Genomic DNA, 17,375 nt, shown 5'->3' with positions numbered 1-17,375 from the left:
GGGTAAAATATTTGTACCAACACACACAGTAACTTAAAGAAATCACTACAAAATGACAACACAGGTTTAGAAAAATAGAAAATATTTATCTAAACAAAACAAGACCAAAACAACAACAATCCACAATACACAAGTCAAGCTATTACTAAAAATACAAAAAAAGAGTCTTCATGTAGTTTTAAACACAACACTATCGTCGTTAGCATGACAATGCACCTTGGGTGCGTCAAAAATAACCCAGACTGGCGAGTGTGCGTCAAAAAGTGATTGTGATGCATCAATTTCACTCACGAGCGAGACCTTGCGTCGTTTCTCCTTTACTCGGGTAGGTGTGCGTCATTTCTTCTCTCGCCGGAGAGGGATGCGTCGATCCGGTCAGCACTCTCAGGTCCGGGCAGGCCTTGCGTCATTTTAACATGCCCAGTGGTGTTTGCATCAGAAATTCGGCCACACGATGGTCCGAAAACCACGCAGCGCGGGTTGTGATCTCACCAGCCTCTGTCAGCGATGCTACGTGTCGTTTCTCCAGCTGCGGGCATCTATTTTCAGCCACGAAGCCGGCGGCACATTGATTTTTCAGCAGCAGATCGGAGTTGCGTCGATCATTTTCCCCGCACGGCAGTCTGTGTGAATTTCTCACTCTTGGGCTACCAGCTTCTCTTCTCAGGGTCCCAGGAACTGGATGGGTACCACTTGGCAGAGTAGGAGTCTCTCCAGAGGCTACAGGTGCTGGCAGAGAGAAGTCTTTGCTGTCCCTGAGACTTCAAACAACAGGAGGCAAGCTCTAAATCAAGCCCTTGGAGATCTTCACAAGAAGGAAGGCAACACAAAGTCCAGTCTTTGCCCTCTTACTCTGGCAGAAGCAGCAACTGCAGGATAGCTCCACAAAGCACAGTCACAGGCAGGGCAGCTCTTCTTCCTCAGCTCTTCAGCTCTTCTCCAGGCAGAGGTTCCTCTTGGTTTCCATAAGTGTTCTAAAGTCTGTGGTTTTGGGTGCCCTTCTTATACCCATTTTGCCCTTTGAAGTAGGCCAAATTCAAAGGAAAGTCTCTCTTGTTTGTGAAATCCTGCCTTGCCCAGGACAGGCCCCAGACACACACCAGGGGGTTAGAGAATGCATTGTGTGAGGGCAGGCACAGCCCTTTCAGGTGTGAGTGACCATCCCTCCCTCCCTCCTAGCACAGACGGCTCATCAGGAAATGCAGACTACACCCCAGCCCCCTTTGTGTCACTGTCTAGTGAGAGGTGCAACCAGCCCAACTCTCAAACTGATCCAGACAGGGAATCCACAAACAGGCAGAATCACAGAAATGGTTTAAGCAAGAAAATGCTCACTTTTTAAAAGTGGCATTTTTAAAAACACAATCTTAAAATCAACTTTACTAAAAGATGTATTTTTAAATTGTGAGCTTAGAGACCCCAAACTCCACATGTCTATCCCAAAGGGAATCTACACTTTATTTATATTTAAAGGTAGTCCCCATGTTAACATATGAGAGGGACAGGCCTTGCAACAGTGAAAAACGAATTTAGTAGTATTTCACTGTCAGGACATATAAAAACACATTACTATATGTCCTACCTTAACCATACACTGCACCCTGCCCTTGGGGCTACCTAGGGCCTACCTTAGGGGTGTCTTACATATAAGAAAAGGGAAGGTTTAGGCCTGGCAAGTGGGTACACTTACCAAGTCGAATTTACAGTTTAAAACTGCACACACACACTGCAGTGGCAGGTCTGAGACATGTTACAGAGCTATTATGGTGGGTGGCGCAACCAGTGCTGCAGGCCCACTAGTATTTGATTTACAGGCCCTGGGTACCTCTAGTGCACTGTACTAGGGACTTACTAGTAAATCAAATATGCCAATCACGGATGAACCAATTACATACACATTTTGTATAGAAGCACTTGCACTTTAACACTGGTTAGCAGTGGTAAAGTGCCCAGAGTAACAAAAACAGCAAAATCAGAGTCCGGCACACATCAACATCCTGGGAAACAGAGGCAAAAAGTTAAGAGAGACCATGCCAAGGATGAAAAGTCTAACAGTATCAAAATATTAGGCTTAGTAGCAATGCTCAATTTGAGCCAGTAGTTGAAGGTAGAGCCCATGGCACTCATTTTCAGGGTCCCACACATTTATTTCCTCGTCAGACTTTGCTACAGAACAAGAGACAGCAAAGCCAAACATGAAATAGGAGAAAGAGAAAGATGCCAAAATTATGACCAAGGAAGGATGCAAAGATGAAAAATAACCTGCATGAGTGAGAAAAACGTGCATGGAGTGCCCGGAGGCAGATGAAAGTGGCACATGGTAGAATTATGTCTAGGCAGTTTTGGTATTCTGCTCTCATGGCATTTGAAATTGCCAGGTAAAGGCTTCTGTACAAGATTTGGGGCCCTGGCTTTTATTATTTTACAACTTAAGGACTGCTTAATGGGTTACACCATGTTACATTGGAGTGTGTGACTGGTAAGTCACAGATTAAATTCCCAAAATACAACTTCTCTCCGAGTTGATTGTGTGCAATTAGTTGACAATATTGCTGCCTGCAAATTCACTGTTGCACACATGTGCTACACTAAATAAAAAGCCAATAGTTATTGTTACAATGCCACATTGAGCAGTTCCCCGATCAGTGGCATATTTAGCCATATCTATGCAGGAATGCACCAGGCCGTTATTGAGGAACTGTCAAAAAAAAAAAGTTGGCAAGTATGGAGTATTATGGCGCAGAGGTAAAGTTATTTGTTTGGGAACATTGGTCCGATTCACTGTACAAAAAAAAATTACAAAATCAAAGGCAAGAGAGAGGTCAACAATAGGCATTCTGGTCCTTCATCTACATCCACTGTAGTGTTTACATCATCCTATGTGGAAGTCAGTGCTGCTTTTGTGATGCAGCCATACTAGAAAATGTTTTGGAAAGCTGAGAGGTTACTTTCTTACATTAATGTAATATTTGTCTTGAAGCCGATCTTTCAATCTTTAAGGCTAGAAATAATGTGTTATTGACCAGACGTAAGAAGGAACCTTTGTTTGAAGGCCTCTTTGATCGACAGAGTTCTTTTGGGAATAGCCAAAGAATTGTTAATATGTCTGGTCAGACTAGCTACAGAGCTAGTATTAGCATATTGTTGCATATATGAACAGGACACGAGTCTGCCAGTGATCGAGCTGGCCTACAACCTTTTACAGCCTTGATGAAGTTCTCTGTGATCATGAGGCTAAAGGTGAGAAACTGTGGTTGTTTTCGTGATTTGTTTTCTAGTAAACTGCACAGCACTACTGGCACTTTGATTGGGCACATATTGAGCAACAGAGAGGGAAGCAGAGGGTCTAAAATTATCTGAAGGGTTGGTAGACATGCAGGTGTGCTAGGAACACAGCTAGGGCAAGTGGTGAGGCCTTCAACTGTGCTGCCAATGCATCAGGATGTCCAAAGCTACTGCCACTTAAGGTTCTGTGGTCAGAGGACCCCTTTTCCTGTGAATTCTTTTAGCAGGTCTGTTTTTGTGACCTTGAGGCCAATCAACAGCCATCCCTGTTCAGATCTCCTGTCTCATGTTGAGGTCTCTTGACCACTGTCTTCTCTTCAAGCCGCAGGTCAGTTTTCCAGGACATAAGCAGGTTACTCTGAAGCAAGACAAGCGTCAGGTCTCATGGCGTTCCAGGCTCCAGTCAGGGTTTCTTGCTACCTACTTCTAGGTTGTTTTTCAAAAGAAATTTGAATTAAACATCCATGCTGCTCACCACATTGAGGTTGACCAGTGGCTATTCCTGTAGTTGTTTGCTGGAAAAACATGGGTAATTACTAGAAAAAATATATATTTAGTTCAATGATTACACAATGAGACACAAACATGCATCAATTTAGTATCCATGCAATAACACGTTTAATGACACCCACTAAAAATGAATGGAGTGAACGAAACATAAGTGAGCCCCTATTAATTTAGGAAAAATATAACGTTGTACGAATATGCTCCACTAGAAAGGATACAGATTCTGACAGGACAACTATCCACTACCTAGATCCTTGTAGTCACTGTCATCCACTTACTAACATTTCAATGAATCAAAGGCAGAATGGGTGCAGATAGGAACTGTGCAAGATTATCGTCAATAAATGAAAACAATGTGATTCTGAATGAAGCAGAGTGTAATAAAAAACAATGCGCTGCTTCTGGATAATGACTAATACTCTGCAACCACTGACATAACTCCATGCATCAGTAAGGAAAAGTTAAGGTATTTGTATGGTGTTCTGATGTGCTTTTTTATTTAAAGCACCTTAGTTAACAGATGTGTTTTAGAACAGCTGAGTCAGCATTTCACTTTTTAGGTCTGGATGCACATTGCGGCAGTCACCTGACCATATGTGATCAACAGAAATAGAGCTTTAAGAAGCACACCTAGCAGAGGGGCTTTGTCTCCGCCAATATGTTGGATACCTTGAGTACAATATTTGATTGGGCAGAAGGTGTGTGCTGCCAATGAAAAAGAGTGCTTGTTGTACTCCTGAGCGGAGTTCAGTCACCTAAAAGAAACATAAGGATGTGGCAGTCTGCAATGGGAAGATTTCTTTACTATGTGGTAATAGTATTGGCTACTAATATCCCTAAACCATCATGACATGCTCACAGTGTGCTTTAACTACACTGTAGACAACTACTAATCCTGTTGGCAAATAGAGGTGTTCATTATGGATGGTCCCTCATTCAAAAGGACAGTGTCATCCACATTAGTGCTGCAAAGGGGTCTGTGCAGGTCTTTTCTTCTCCATTTACATGTATGCTATAAAGAATAATCAATTGGTTTTGCCCTTTCATCCCAGTACTCCAACACACATGCCTGCTGCTGCAGCCCCAACATGTCTCATGCTGATCCTTCCTACTGCATCAATGCACTGCCTCAGTTTGCTCTCCCAGCAGCAGCAGCCCACACACGCACTGCACCCCGAAGCCATGGGTGCCAGATTCACAGTTATGGGGATAGCCCGGACCACAAGGCTCACTTTTGACTACAAATTGGGAAAAAATACAGATAGGATTAAGAAAGTGACAGGCTTGGCTACTTTTTAAATGGAAGAAATTATATCCATTTTTGAATTAAACAATGCTTTTATTTCACTACAAAATCTCTGCTCATATCTTTTCTACAGAGACAGTGTGCACTCAAGTCTTAGGGAGGACCTGGCTTGGCAGTTCAGGCTTGACTGTTCCCTTGGGGAGTAGGTTCAAAACTGATTTGCATATGGCTGGTCCAAACTGGGATGGCATGGTGAGCAAAAGAACGAGGGATTCAACCTAGATCTGTGACTTGGGGTGAGAGTTTGAAAAGTTTCAGCATTCCATCATCTTGTTAAGATGTTTGGTTCACATTAAGTGGCCAGGGCATTCCAAGCAATGGGTCCCTTGCTGGCTGTGCTAATGGATTCAAGCTAGCCTGGCTGATAAGGGGGGGGATACCCCACAATCGGTCCCAGTATGCCCGTTTCCGGTCCAGAAAGGACCATGCTTGGCAGTTCGGGCTGGACAGTTCCCATGGGGAGCAGGGTCAATACTGATTTGCTTACAGCTGGGTCCAAACTGGGGTGGCATGGTGAGCAAAAGAACAATGGATTCAACACAGATCTGTGACTGGGGGGTGAGTGTTAGAAAAGTTTCAGCACTCCGTCCATCATCTTGTTGTGTTGCTTAAACTGATCATTCTACACCCTACAAATTCTGCTCACTAGTGCAGACTAAAGATCTTTGTAAGTGGTGCAGTGTTATATATCTCCCCCTCCTCCTCCCCCCAAATTCTAGCAAGCAAATCAAGTTAACAGGTTTCTTGTAGATGGTTTAAGGGAGAGTGGGCTTCAACCCTGAAAATGTTTTGAAACTGTTGGGGTCGAATTTGCTAAAACTCGGGAGACCCTTGCATGGCATTCATTAAATATTCCAATACTTTCATTGTGCACCAGGGAAACCCAACCTTTCTTAGGAAATTATCCCTTTGTTTTTTAAGTGTCTTAAATCTGAAATTAATTACACTATACCAAGGTCGGAATTTTTTTCATGTGCGAGTCCCTTATGCCAAAGACTACATAGAGTATGACAGTGTCAGAAATTTACCATGGATACTTCAGCCATAGTCATGAGTATATGTAAAAATTCCCTCTGGTATAAAAGGGACATTATTTTGCCATTGACACCCCCAATAGAATGAGTACAAGAAATCTCATGACAAGAATTACATAAAATATCAGTACCAACATTTTGCTATGGATCCCCCCCATATGCTAAGAAGTACGTGCATCACATCAGGGTCTTCGGCCATGTGTGGTGGTGCATGTTCTGTGTCTCTGCCACTGGGTATAACTGGACTAGCGGCTTTCCAGTTAGGAAATTTGAGTCCCTACAGCCAATAATGGTATTGTAATGGAAGCATTGCAGGGGCTGCATTTTGTCATAGGTAAGACCTCCCTTCCATATGCTATCAGTGCCCTTGGTCATGAGGCAAGAATAATCTCCAGTATGCCAGACCATCAACACACGTGCAAGCACAAAAAACACTCACACACTAACACATACTGAAACATGCATTCTCTCATACACTCACTATCTCTTGCACTCTTTTGTACATTTTTAATTTGTCACATTCACAAACACACACACACTGCCACTCACACTCCCATTAGTCAATCAGCTTCTATTGTGTTAGAAAGCTTGCCCTGCTGCTTCTGCTATTCCGGTCTTGAATTTTAGTGAAGCTTATAAAAACATTCTCTATACGCTATTCAAAAATGGTATTATATTGCTTTGTCAATGTTTGTTACAAGTGTGATGTGAATGAAAAATGCACTTCCTTAATTTGGCTGTACAGGGCTTAAATCTGGTTTCATGTGTGGATCGAGCAGTTACAGTACTGGAAATAATGAATCCACTTTCTCACAAATATCACAGCATCCAACTGATCTTATGAAATGCTTGGATTCTTCGGCCATCATAGATTTGACCCAGCAATACTTTATGATTTTCAGACTCAAATTACAATGTTAAAAAAAAAATAATTAAGAAATCTACATGTCCCGAAATGAAGTAGTGTGGAGAATGGAAAGCCGGGACTGGCTGAAGGTGGTCACACGATCCTCAAACCAGCACTATACCCTAAAGCCTCTGCCCTAATCTCCCTCCTTGTTCCAACCCACATTATCAGTCCACTCTCCCCTCTTGCACCAGCCTTGTTGCTGCAGATTGATTTAAGTATGCATCTAGTACTACGGAAAGAGCAGGTATTCTATGTGTGCCTTTGCGAAAATATATGTATATTCATGAGAATAGTGTATTTTTTTCTATTTGCCGAGTAAGAGGTGTGCTAGGGTGAAAAATTTATCACCAAGCGTAGGGTGAGATGCATGCATTCAATGTGATTTGGGGGCCATGCCAGTGTCGGGCGAGAGGAGTGCGTGTAGAGTGAGAGGATTGAGTGCAGGATGGTGTGAGCGGTGTAAACACAGGGTGAGTGGTGTGCCTGTGTGTGGTGCATGGTGAGCTGCAAGAGAGAAGTGTGATCTGTGAGAGTGACTGGTCAGTGCATGGTGACAGCAACTTGAGACCGTAAAGGTGAGTAGACGCGCTGTGCAAGTATCTGATTGACTGAGAAGAGTTAGTGCAGGGTGATGGTGAGTTCTGGCAGACTATTGTCCCTATGTGCAGGCAGGGTGAACAGAGTTCCTCTATGAGGGCAGACTGAGAAGTCTGTCTGTGTGTGTGTCAGGTGAGAGGAAGGAGAGCAGTGTGAGTGGTGTGACTCCAGGGTGCATGATATTCTTGTTTGCATGGTGTGAGTGCAGGGCGAGTGCTGCGCTCAAGTCTGTGAAGTGTGAGCTATGCGAGTGCCCAGTGAGTGATGGGAATGACTGCAGGGCGTGTGATAAGACCATATGAGTATGGGCGCGGATGAAAGTGCAGAGTGGGCAAATTATTCCATGGTTAGTGATGTGCTTGTTTGAATGAGACTGCAGAGTGAGCAGTGAGAGTGACAGGTGAGTTAAGTGTCACATCATTCAAAGGTGATTAGTATACTCGTGTGACTGCGGGGTGAATAGTGCATGGTGAGTGGTATGAGTGCAGGGTGAGCAGTGTGCTCATGTGACCGCAGGGTAAGTGGAGGGAGAACGGCATGAGTGCAATGTGGTCGCTGTGAATGAAGAGTGAGCCTTGTACTCGTGCGAATGCAGGGTGGGAGGAGGATGAATGGTGTGAGCACAGGTTACCGTGAGTGAATGGTGAACAGTGTGATCGCTGTGAGTGTATGGTGAGCAGTGTGATCGCTGAGAGTGTAGGATGAGCTGTGAAAGTGACAGGTGAGTGGAGTGTCGTGTGCAGGGTGACCGGTGTGCTCTTGTGAGGACAGGGTAGGAGGAGGGTTAATGGGGAGAATGCATGGTAAGCATTGTGAGTGCAGTGTGATCGCTGTGAGTGCAGGGTGTGTGAAAGTGCAAGGTGAGCGTGAAAGTGAAGGGTGAGAATGAGGCACGAGTTGTCTGAATTCAAGATGCATTTTATTGCCAGCTGATGTAGGGCTTAGGAGTTAAATTATTTCTGTTATGACATCAATCACTCGCATGATTAGGGTTGCCAGCTCAGTATTTTGATGTCCTGGCCTGTACAAAGGTAAGTAAAATCAGCTAAAGTCGGTATTTTTAGAACGTAAGTGTGCATACTTCAAACAGCAAATAAAAATAGAAAGCACTTTTAAATGTGTTCTCGGACTCCCTTAATGGTACGGGGCTAATAATTAAAGTAAACAGACAGAAAACTATTATTACAAATGAATACATACGATTTTATCTACAGCCCTATTTAGTGTCAAGGAGAGGCTTTTGTAGGGTCTTTAAACAACAAACCCGGTCTGTTTCTTTTGGAAAGGTGGCCACCCTGCAGATAATATGCCATTTCATGAAATGACATTCTCCCACTGTTGCAGTAAAAGTAAAATACATAGCCCTCATAGCCCTATGGAGTTGTGTACCTGGTGCTGATCTATTAACCTAGCACGCCTAATAATAAAACATGGTAACAGTGTTTGTAAGCATGATGTCCTGACAACATGGGCTGCGAGCTTATCTTCTTCTGTATGATGTATGCTCCCGAATAACCTCAACACCTCAATGTATGCTCCCAAATAACCTGAGGTTATTGGGGGGCAGAAAAAAAAGTTTATCCAAGAAAACATGTCAACACGTGACAAAAAAACGTTTCTCTCTCAAATTCTAAACTGGTGTCAAACTATTTTTTATAAAATAAGCGCCTTTACTGCACGTTTTATTTTCCAGTAAGAAACACTTGATATTCACTGAGGGCACCTACTGATTTGGCAGGGATCCCAAAAGCCAACCCTCTGGAGGTGGGAGGTTCAACGCGCGTGCCTTTCCTTCCCGCCAGAAGATCCTAAATATCCAACTTCCTCGCTCTCCCGACTGTAATGAACATCGACCAAAACGCGAAAAGGGGTCAAAGACAGGCTTTAAATTTGCTAGCAGCCGCTACTCAAAGCACGCGTGGCTCCACGTCCCACGAAAATAGGTGAAAACGATAATCAAAGATTTGACACGCCCACAAACAAGACGGTCCCACCCATAAAAAAAAAAAATCGACTCCGCTTGTGCACCGGAATAGGCAACACTGCTCCGGAAGATGTTAACCAGCCGCACGTGAGCTGGCACTCCAGGCTGTGCTCTGGGAGGTGCAGCCTGTAGAGTGAAGGAGGCGCGCGACTAGACTGCCCTAATGAAGTTCTACGTCCTGACGTATGAGAGGGTGCGCCACCTACTGGGAAAAGATAGGAGCACCAGTGCCGCCTCTTCATCTCCGCTGTTAATCACGTGAGTAGTGGGTGACAGTGTTAAGGTCACATCACGTGACAGCGGTGGTGGGTACCTTGCCGCTTGTCATTTCTAACTCTGAAGTGCCCCGGGTGCTGGAAGAATTGCGGAGGGGCTGCACAGTTCTGGGAAACAGAGATGGACGAAGGGCTGACGATTACGAGGACACCAGGCTTCTGCTGATGATGTTAGCTGTAAGTGTGTTGGATATATGTCTCTTTGTCAAGATAATTTCTCTCGTTTTTTAAAATTTTCCGCGTTTCAAAACCTTGTCCCAAAATATGACTCCACCAATTACCCCAAGGTGCAAATAGTCCTGCTCGATTTGCAGTGGCCTGCCATTTGAAGGTAAGGGTGTACAACCAAGAAACTCAGCATCACCAAGACAAAGTCACGCTCTGTTGTGGCCGCTGACTGGTCTGGGCAGTTCTTTTATTTTTCGTAACACGGCCATTCTGGCATTTCTTGCTGAGCTGCAAGGTAGGCTGCTTGTAGGACTCCGGGGTAGTAAGAACCAACCTTTTGTTGTAATTTTACGATATAGCTCCATTTAGGGTGACCACCTGGCATTGAGGCAAATTCTGGACAGGACTGTAAACAATTCAGGACAAAGGGTCAACATTTAGGACAAAAATTCAGTACAAAGGGTCAAATCAGGACAAAAATTGAAGCACAAATGTCAGTTTTACAGACACGCAAAAGAGGGCATGCCTCACTATGTTGTCGGTGCATTTACTTACTCTTTTTTAACATAGCACTATTTATTCACTGTGGAATTTTTGTGATTGCCTTCTGGTATGCTACATTCAGGTGTCCCATAACGTCCCTGTTCAGTAGTAAATTAATGCCCTTTAGTACTGCGGCAAGGCCATCACCCCTATACAAATCTACCCAATCTTTCTTGAAGAGAAAGTAACAGCAAAACTTTGATTATGTTTCTGAACATTTTAAAACCCCTGGCAAACAGTATGGGAAACATTAAGGTAATTAACCTTATGCTACTTTAAGCAAATTGAACAAAAACATCTGGCTTACCCCAACCGCCCATGGACTTTCAACCTATTTTTTTTTTTTAAAGAGGCAGGGCAGATGGTGTGGGCGACAGTCTCACACCTAGTGTCAGGATGTGAGGTACCCACAACTTGTCTGTAGTCTCACAGCATTAGAGTTTATGTCTGGGACTCTACATTTATCTCAGAAATGGGAGCCCGGACTACCAATCAAAGATTATAAAAGAGGAGGATGAAATTGAGATCAAATGTGAGATCCACGGCAAGTAATTCGAAGCGTTGTTGCTAAAAACTGGCTAAAGAAAGAAAAAAAAGAACAAGGTGAGACAATTCCTAAAATCAGACACGATGGGTCCACCAAGACTATCGGAAGGTATTGGGTAACTGGGGAGTTGTCTCTGCACACAGGAGAGAAACAGAAAAGGCACTGTCAAGTGGTTGAACAAGCAACACCCATCCACCTTGGCAAACTCTTCTGGTGCAATGGTCCGCTGTTCATGCTTGTGAAGGGTGAGCGGGGCCAGACCCCTTGCAAGGTTGTGCAAGGCAATTGCCCGCTTTGTCCATGTCTTTAAATGGTTTTGAAATTGAGCAAAAGCCAACCTAGTGATCTGGGTTATCTCTAAGTGTCAAGTACCCATAAAATCTTCAACATATTTGAGATGTAAATTGCACAAACAAAATGTAAAACTTTAAAAATGTAATTAGTGTTTCTTTAACATATGACACTGTTTTCCCCTTTATATACAATGTAGGAAAGTACCATCTTGCCTGGCATGTTACCCCCTTTTTTTACTTGTATGTCAGTTTGTTTTTGCCTGTCTCACTGGGATCCTGCTAGCCAGGACCCCAGTGCTCATAGTTTGTGGCCTGAATGTGTGTCCCTGTGTAGTGACTAACTGTGTCACTGAGGCTCTGCTAATTAGAACCTCAGTGATTTATGCTCTCTCTGCCTTTAAAATTGTCACTATAAGCTAGTGATAATTTTCACCAATTGTAATTGGCACACTGGAACACCCTTATAATTCCCTAGTATATGGTACCTAGGTACCCAGGGTATTGGTGTTCCAGGAGATCCCAATGGGCTGCAGCATTTCTTTTGCCACCCATAGGGAGCTCAGACAATTCTTACACAGGACTGCTTCTGCAGCCTTAGTGTAATAATGTCCACGTTACTCCACAGCCATTTTACATTGCACTTAAGTAACTTATAAGTCACCTATATATCTAACCCTCACTTGGTGAAGGTTAGGTGCGAAGTTACTAAGTGTGAGGGCACCCTGGCACTAGCCAAGATGCCCCACATAGTTCAGGGCAATTTCCCCGGGCTTTGTGAGTGCGGGGGCACCATTACATGCGTGCACTACATATAGGTCAATACCTATATGTAGCTTCACAATGGTAACTCCGAATATGGCCATGTAACATGTCTAAGATCATAGGATTGTCCCCCCATGCCAAATCTGGTATTGGGGTGCCAATCCCATGCGTCCCCGGGGCTCCAGCATGGACCCCGGGTACTGCCAAACCAGCTCTCTGGGGTTTCACTGCAGCTACCGCTGCTGCCAACCCACAGACAGGCTTCTGCCCTCCTGGGTTCTGGGCAGCCCAGTCCCAGGAAGGCAGAACAAAGTATTTCCTCTGAAAGAAGGTGTTACACCCTCTCCCTTTGGAAATAGGTGTTAAGGGCTGAGAGGAGTAGCCTCTCCAGGCCTCTGGAAATGCTTTGAAGGGTGCCAATGGTGCCCTCCTTGCATAAACCAGTCTACACCGGTTCATAGAACCCCCAAACCCTGCTCTCGCGCGAAACTGGACAAAGGAAAGGAGAGTGACCACTCCCCTGTCCATCACCACCCAAGGGGTGGTGCCCAGAGCTCCTCCAGTGTGTCCCAGACCTCTGCCATCTTGGATCCAGAGGTGTGATGGCACAATGGAGGCCTCTGAGTGGCCAGTGCCAGCAGGTGATGGCAGAGACCCCTCCTGATAGGTGCTTACCTGACTAGGTGGCCAATCCTCCTCTGAGGACAATTTAAGGTCTCTCCTGTGGGCTTTTCCTCAGATAACGAATGCAAGAGCTCACCAGAGTTCCTCTGCATCTCCCTCTTCGACTTCTGCCAAGGCTCGACTGCTGACTTCTCCAGGACGCCTGCAAAACTGCAACAAAGTAGCAAGAAGACAACCAGCGACATTGTAGCGCCTAATCCTGCAGGCTCTCCCGACTGTTTCCTGGTGGTGCATGCTCTGGGGGCTGTCTGTCTTCACCCTGCAATGGAAGCCAAGAAGAAATGTCCGGTGGGTCGATGGAATCTTCTCCCTACTAACGCAGGCACCAATCTTCTGCTTCACCGGTCCTCTGGGTCCTCTCTCATCGTGACGAGCATGGTCCCTGGAACACAGGTGTTGGATCTAAGTGACACCGACAGTCCAGTGGTCCATCTGTCCAAATTTGGCAGAGGTAAGTCCTTGCCACCCCTCGCCAGACAGTAATCCGGTGTACTTCGTAAATTGCAGCTGCTAGGGTTTCTGTGCATTTTTGCAAGGAATCCTTCGTGCACAGCCCAGGTCCCCAGCACTCCGCCCTGCATTGCTCAACTCGCTTAGTTGACCACCGGCTTCGTGGGACCCTCCTTTGTAGTGTTGGGATGACCGCTGTGCTCAGTTTTCTTGAGCCCGTGTTCAAGTACTTTTGCGGGGTGCTGCCTTCTTGTGCGTGTGCTCTCTGTGTTGCTGAGGGCCCCCTCTGTCTCCTCTTCCAAGTGGCGACCTCTTGGTCCTTCCTGGGCCCGGGCAGCAACCTTTTTCTTCAACCGCGACCTTTGCAGCTAGCAAGGCTTGTTTGCGGTGTTTCTCCAAAGAAACAACTCTGCATCCTCCAGCATTCCGTGGGACATCTTCCGTGCAAAGGAGAAGTTCCTGGCATCTTCCGTTGTTGCAGAATCTTCAGCTTCTTCCACCCGGAGGCAGCCATTTTGCACCTTCCGCCGGGGTTTAGTGGGCTCCTGCCCCCCCCCTGGGCCCTTTCGTGACTCTTGGACTTGGTCCCCTTCCTTTACAGGTCTTCAGGTCCAGGAATCCGTCTTCAGTGCTCTGCAGTCAGTTGTGGTCTTTGCAGAATCTCCTATCGCGACTTTAGTGTGTTTCTGGGGAAGTAGGGTCACTTTACTCCTACTTTTCAGGGCCTTACGGTGGGGTGTCTTGGACACCCTTAGTGTTTTCTTACACTCCCAGTGCACCTCTACACACTACACTAACCCAGGGGTCCCTAAGTGGTTCACATTCCACTTTCTTAGATAATGGTTTGTGTTGCCCTTAGGCCTAGTGCATCCTATTGTATTCTACAGTGTTTGCACTACTTTTCTAACTGTTTACTTACCTGATTTTGGTTTGTGTGTATATTGTGTGCATTTTACTTATCGTCTAAGGGAGTATATCCTCTGTGATTTTTGACACATTGTCACTAAAATAAAGTACCTTTATTTTTAGTAACTCTGAGTATTGTGAATCTTATGATATAGTGCTATATGATATAAGTGGTATAGTAGGAGCTTTGCATGTCTCCTAGTTCAGCCTAAGCTTTTCTGCTATAGCTATCTCTATCAGCCTAAGCTGCTAGAACTCTACTAATCTACTAATAAGGGATAACTTGACCTGGCACAAGGTGTAAGTACCATCAGGTGATAAGCCAGGCCAGTCTCCTACATACAATTAGACCTCAGATTGAACTGGGAACCAGTTACCTTTTGATACCTAGTGATTTAATATCTACCATTCTCCTACTGATTTGCAAGATGGAAATCTTGGCAGAGCGTCACGGTCCCGCCAAGCCAGTTTGCTTTTTTGGTCTTCTCTTCTGCTTTCTGTAGTGGGCCACGTGGCACTAGTGAAGATGATGTGCTACCCCAATGATAGTATTATTTTGCAAACCTTCCCCTGCTCGTCCTTCATTCCTTCTTCAGACATGCCACACATCTGATTTGGTCGCTGCAACGCCGTCCGGTAGCTTTTTTCCACTCTAAGGCTACCTGTGACTGCAGGTGGATTAGGTCTTCTGGACTTAGAATTCTATTATTCAGCTGCACAGGTCCAATGGGTGGCTCTCTGGCTTTCTGCCCACCTCCCTGCATGAGATGGGGTTTACTAGTAAAGACTTTTAAGGAAGGCTTAATGCCCTGCTCATTGTTTCCTACTGGCCATACTACGGATCACCATCCGGGGTTATCATGCACGGCTTTCTCTTGCCTTGCTAGAACCTGTAAACTCACTGACATGAAGAAACCCTATGCTACTGCACTACCTTTGCTAAGCCTTCTCACTCGCACAGGATGGCTATGCTCAGAGCAACTCCATCTGTGGCATGCTGCATGTATCTTAAAATTGGGGGATTTTTTTCCGAACAGCGAGCTACTAAATTTCCAAACCCTTGTGGCAGACTACCATCTTCACCCTGGTCAACTCCGTACGTACAACCACCTTAAATAATCATTAAATGCCCTATTTCATGTCTGCCACCTAGCACTAACCCTGCAAGAGGTGTGTCAGAAGCTCTACACATAGGAACTGGTGGCAAACTGATAGAATGGGTGTACAGACCTTTCCTGCAACATGCAAACCACTCCAGGTCTTCTCGTCATACTACATGGGTGATTGATGTGGCCAAACCTCTGCAAGATATGGACTGGACTAAAATACTAGACTTTCTCCATAAAGTATCCCTCAGCTGTCACTTTAAGTGGATTCATAGTGCTTCCTTGTGAATGCATTGTGACCGTTGCTTGACATTGCCCTTTTGGTCTGTAACTCACATTTTGTTGCTTTCAATTTGCTGGCTTTATTTGTTTTAGGCTATGCAGCTTGAGTTCGTCCCTGCCCTTGCCAAAACCTTATTTACAGTATCCTTCCAAGTGCACCCTTTCCGTAAACAGGCTTGCAAATCTTGTTCTTATCTCTCACATTTGCTGTGCATTCAAAGAACAAAGTCAAATGTCAGGCTCTGTCTTCGGTGGGAACTTAGTGTTTCCTTTCCTTTCTCTGACTTCAAAGTGAGAGGATTTATGCGACAATCTTGCTGGATACTGGGGTTAGGAAAGAGTTTTTTCTATCACATGACAACATTTAAATAATCTTCAGAATATATCAGAAATAGGAGTACAAACGAAGCACATTTTTGTTAATTCTGAAATGTGATGGAAACAACTACCTTTATATGATTAAAACAAATCATTACATTAGGTGATGCAATTTCCACACATCATCGTCTGTGCACAGTATAGTTTGATTTGAAAAACTGTATATATGTGCAAATGTAATGGTAATTTCAATCAAAAATGTGATGTTGGTAATGGCAGTGTGTTAGCACACCATGCATACTCCACTCTGCACCACTCCACAACACTGCACCCTACTCTGTATCACTCTACTTTACGCCACTCCATGCCACTGCACTCTTCTCCATTCTGAACCAGTCCACATTATGTCACTGCACTCTGCTACTTCACACTATGCCTTTCTACTCTACTCTATGCCACTGCACTTTACCCCTCTTTACACCACTGCGCTCTGCTCCTCTGCACGCTGTACCACTCTAGTCTAGGCAAAACCAATCTAATCCGCACAACTCCATTCTCTGCCACTCTGCCACACTGCACTGTACGCCACTGCACTCTAAGCTAATACACTCTATACTAGTGTGCTTTACTCTGTAACGCTCATCTCTATGCCCCTGCACTCTACATTAATACACTGTACGTCACTCTAATTTACTCTGCACCTCTGCACTTTATGCCACGGCACTCTACACCACTTTACTCTATGCCATCACACTCCATGCCACTCTATGCAACTCCACTCTACCCTGCACCTCTCCACTCTAAGCCACTTCACTCTACTGTGAAACAATCTAATCTGTGCCACTGCATTCTATGCGACTACACTCTACCCTGCACCTCTCCACTCTATGCAACTTCACTCTACTCCGAAACAATCTACTCTATGCCACTCTGACCACTGCACTCTAGTTCAATGCACTCTACACCACTGCATGCTGACACTCTACTCTGCAACACTGCACTGGCCGCCACTATAATCTACACCACTCTACTCGTACTACTGCATTCTACACCATTACACTCTATTCCACTGCACTCTGTGCTACTCCACTCTGCCCCAGGCCACTCTATGCCACTGCACTCTACATCTGCACTGTACACCACTGTCCTTTACTCTGCAACACTGTACTCTACGCAGCTGTTCTCTGTACCACTCTACACCACTGCACTGACACTCTACACTGCAACACTGCACTCTACACCACTCTACTCTGTACTATTGCATTCTATGCCACTGCACTGTGCATCAGTGCACGCTATTCCACTGACTCTAAGCACTATACTCTACTCTACACCGCACCACTCTAAAATACTCCACTCTGAACCACGCTACACCAGTGCACTCTATGCCACGAGTCTACTCTGCACTCTTGACACTG

The 17,375-nt window shown here is 45.0% G+C and overlaps 2 protein-coding genes across 4 annotated transcripts in view; one reads left to right on the top strand and one right to left on the bottom strand.

The window, feature by feature from the left end:
• The window catches only part of NSMCE2 (NSE2 (MMS21) homolog, SMC5-SMC6 complex SUMO ligase), a 665,833-nt gene extending 656,217 nt beyond the window's left edge, over positions 1-9,616 (bottom strand). The window contains exon 1 of one of the 2 annotated variants that reach the window (XM_069220735.1): positions 9,367-9,616. The gene's annotated coding sequence lies outside the window, so the exon portion shown is untranslated. The remainder of the gene's footprint in view (positions 1-9,366) is intronic. The other variant, XM_069220737.1, reaches the window with a different exon arrangement.
• Positions 9,617-9,685: 69 nt separating this feature from the next.
• The window catches only part of WASHC5 (WASH complex subunit 5), a 326,030-nt gene continuing 318,340 nt past the window's right edge, over positions 9,686-17,375 (top strand). The window contains exon 1 of one of the 2 annotated variants that reach the window (XM_069220734.1): positions 9,686-9,881. The gene's annotated coding sequence lies outside the window, so the exon portion shown is untranslated. Of the gene's footprint in view, positions 10,076-17,375 lie in introns of both variants that reach the window. The other variant, XM_069220733.1, reaches the window with a different exon arrangement.

The sequence above is a fragment of the Pleurodeles waltl genome, chromosome 2_2 (genome assembly GCF_031143425.1).
Source record: "Pleurodeles waltl isolate 20211129_DDA chromosome 2_2, aPleWal1.hap1.20221129, whole genome shotgun sequence".
Lineage (NCBI taxonomy): Eukaryota > Metazoa > Chordata > Amphibia > Caudata > Salamandridae > Pleurodeles > Pleurodeles waltl.
The sequence above is the reverse complement of the archived record's forward strand: the minus strand, read 5'-3'. Positions and strand labels throughout refer to the sequence as shown.